Here is a 3,783-nt window from a genome sequence, read left to right as displayed (position 1 = left end):
ACTCATTTTCGTGAAAATGACTAAAATATTATAGATTATAAAGTAGAATGGCTAGAAGTCATATATTAAAGTTCATGAATTATGTTGTTTTGAAATCAAAACTATAGTGACTAGATTTGTCACAAATTAAATTATCATAGCTTGCTTTTTAGAATAATCATAGCCTAAATTATTACTTACATATAATTTGAAGGATGAAAAGTGATTTTTTTCTTGGAAAATTTTTGGGAGGTACATATAAATTTTGGGAGATACATCTTTAAAAAATTAAAGTCTAGTTTGAAAATCATTTGATTTTTTTTATTTTTATTTCTTAAAAATTCCACCTCTAATTTTTTTTTTTTTGTCTATTTTTAGAAATTTATTTTTTGTTTTTGAAATTTGGCTAACAAGTAGATTCTTTTACTTGAGAAAGATTCAACCCTAACCATTATAACTTCACAAATTGTATCTACTAGCATGAAAAATATTATTACCACTATTTAGTCAATTCAATAAAAGTTAACTTCGTTTGATAGAAAAAATTTAAGATTTATTGAAAATACATATACTTTATCGAATATTTAAAAGTATAACATCAAAATTGAACAAATTTTAACGTAGATGAAAGTAATATTTTAACCTATAAATCAAAATTATTGTGACTTACATGATGTTTTGATATTTTTTAAAAAATTCACTTTTCCATTGTTTCCATCTCGAGGAAAATATTCTGCATTTTCCACCACACCTTCAAATTCCAGAAAACGATTGACACTTTGGTTGCTGCATGCAATGAATCTTCGTTCTCTATGTACCATCATCATGGTGTGAGAATTGAGAACACATGGTTACAATCAACTTGGTTGCCTTACCTTGTTTGTGCTTACATCCTCCCTTTGTCCCTTAGCTTGAGTTGACTTTGAAAGTAGAGGGAGATCCAGAGGTTGAAGATGAAAGGGATAAGAAATGGAAGAAATGTTAAATATGTGGCTCAGTATTAAATAATCAATTGACTCAGAAGCTTAAATTTATCGATCAAAGTAAATTCAATATCAATATTAATTGGGGAGAAAATTAGATTGCAAAGGTTTGAACACATAACCTCTTGGACCACTTGCTTTGATACCATGATAAATCATCAATTAATCCAAAAGCTTAAACCTATATAGATGAAGGTAAATTTAATATTATATTATCTAATACAGAGTACAGAAAGAGGGTTAGAACTTTTCACGGGAAGTTAATTACTTTCCTTCCTTTGGGATTGTCGATATCGGACTATTTATAAAACCTTTCCTCTGATACTTTGGAGTTATGTATAACATTCAAAGTGTCAGATGGTTGTGACCCTCGTGATTGCAGAATGTCATTCTCAATTTCAACTCTATTATTTTCTTTTAGTATAATCTCTCAAGCTCACTTGGTCAACTTTAAATTCGAAGGTCCAACTTTTTCTTTTAAGACGTTTGGTCCTTTATTTTCCAATAAATTGACCTTTCCATAAATTTTGGATCTTATTTGGAACAACCCTCAACCAATATCAAAATTTAAGTATCATTAACATAATCAAAATTGGACACGATTATTTGAAATAAATTTGCATCGCACTAGGTTAGATGTCCACATAGTTAATTGAGCAACATTTGTAATAAACTCAAACTTTTTAGATCTCTCAAGACTTGGCAATTAATGAATAAAAATTTGAAAAATAATAATGTTAACTCTGATATTTTATTTGGATGATATGAAAAGCTTCCTTGATTTTTTGACAAAATATTTCATTGACTTGACTTTCCTTGGTAAGTAGAGGACCCAGCAATTACTGTATAATGACTTTTCCATTGGTCTTTGGCGAGGCCACAGCTCATTAAATTTGACCCCTCAGCCCTGCCATCGCCGCCATCCTATCAATTTCAGACAACTGTTTAAGCCCTCTGCAAAATCTTGGCCGTTTCTCGGATTTTTCTCTTTCAATTTGTTCTCTAAAACAAAATCATCATTTCAAATTTTGTTTAAAATTTCCTATCATATTATTGTAGAAAATAGACATACCGTTGAGATTTGTTGTCCTAAGGTTTTTGTTAAATGATCAATTTTTATATAAGTGTTATTTTAATTGCTCAACATCAAGTTTATAGAAGTTGTATCCATCCACGTGCATGATGGGATCGAATCTCTCAGCAAAAATCATTTATCTGTTTTATTTTGATTCTTGAAAAGATAAAATTTTAGAAATATATAATAAAAACAAATATCAACATGTTGTGATTAATTCAAGGCTAAGCATAAATTAGGATTGGAAATAACTTATCTTTGAAGACTATTATTCACTTTACTTTACCAACGCAATCTCTCCCAAATTGTCGATCTCCTCTTCTTCTTCGTTCAGAACGCTTCCAAAATACCTTCCTCACCATGTTGCTTAGTAAGAACCCAGTTGCAGGAGTGTCTTTTGAAAGAGAGTAGAGAATTGAGAGGAAGGAGAAAAAATGATGGAGAATCCTTCTTCAGTAACTATTTTTTAAGAGAGAATTTTTTTTTTTTTTTTTTTTATCAATTCTATGTTAGCCCACTCACAGATCTTTTTCGCTTGGAGTTTTATTTTAAAGGGTGACGGCATTGTCCACCTCCCCATTCCCATTAATTAAAGGAGTGATTAATTAATTAATTATTTAATTAAAATCAAATAATAATAACTTAATTAGATATAGATTTGAATCATATTCAAATGAATATTTCTCCCTTAACCAATAGATTTAATATGAATCACATCCATATTAATATAAAACCTATAGTTTTAATATAAATCTTATTTATATTAATTTAATATTTCAATCACATTCAAATACATTAATTCTTTTCGAATATATAGTTTTAATTATAAATCATGTTTATAATTAAATATAAATAATAATATCTATATAAATTATATTTATATTAATCATATCATATATAATTAATATATATTTCCCTAAGCTAATTTGAACCATTCAAATTATTCTTTCAAAACTTTTAGTCTTTGTTAATCCGTCATGAGTTAGCAAAGAGACCTAATAGACCTACACATTACAAGCTCCAACAATTTGAGATTAATTAATTAAACTCTTTAATTAATCAATCAATATTCATTAACTATTGGGCAAATCATTATAGACCCATAGTTACACTCTTATGCATTATAGGACATGTTGCGTCCATGGATATAATCATTTCACATAAATCGATCCTTCACAAGTTGTTCGTAATTATTATTGGGTCAAATGTTTATTTTATCCCTATAATTACCTCTATATCCTTAAGTATCACTGATTGTATAATGAACAATTTGTTTATGATTCAACCATACAAAGTCCCTCTCAAGCCAATGCGAGGTAGGTTCCTATTGTTCAAGTCTTAAATTCAACACTTAAGGGAACTACTCAACTACTTACCTTATATGGAAAGGGGTGAATCCTTCACGAGTTGTTCGTAATTACAATTGGATCAAATGTTTATTTTATCCCTGTAATTACCTCTATATCCTTAAGTATCACTGATTCTATAATGAACAATTTGTTTATGGTTCAACCATACAAAGTCCCTCTCAAGCCAATGAGAGGTAGGTTCCTATTGTTCAAGTCTCGAATTCAGTACTTGAACTACTCAACTACTTACCTTATACGGAAAGGGGTAAATTTCATCTTATGAAATGACATTCTCAACTCCCTATTCGGTCAAGTCTCCAAAATAGTAGGTATATGGAGTTTGCGACTCAGACTACTCTCACCCATGCAAATCAAAGGACGAGTCCTCATAGGTAGG

The 3,783-nt window shown here is 29.4% G+C and overlaps 1 long non-coding RNA gene across 1 annotated transcript; it reads right to left on the bottom strand.

Annotated features, from left to right (window-relative positions):
* Window positions 1-510: 510 nt before the first annotated feature.
* LOC150033511 (uncharacterized) lies at window positions 511-2,600 on the bottom strand. The gene is made up of 2 exons (XR_016524078.1): window positions 855-2,600; window positions 511-789 (listed from the first exon to the last, which is right to left on the bottom strand). It is a non-coding gene; the product is annotated as an uncharacterized LOC150033511 (long non-coding RNA).
* Window positions 2,601-3,783: the final 1,183 nt, after the last annotated feature.

This window comes from Benincasa hispida, chromosome 10, assembly GCF_027475165.1.
Source record: "Benincasa hispida cultivar pf3 chromosome 10, pf3_genome.v1.1, whole genome shotgun sequence".
In the NCBI taxonomy this organism is placed as follows: domain Eukaryota; kingdom Viridiplantae; phylum Streptophyta; class Magnoliopsida; order Cucurbitales; family Cucurbitaceae; genus Benincasa; species Benincasa hispida.
Note: the sequence above shows the minus strand (reverse complement) of the source record. Positions and strands in the feature narration are given on the sequence as shown.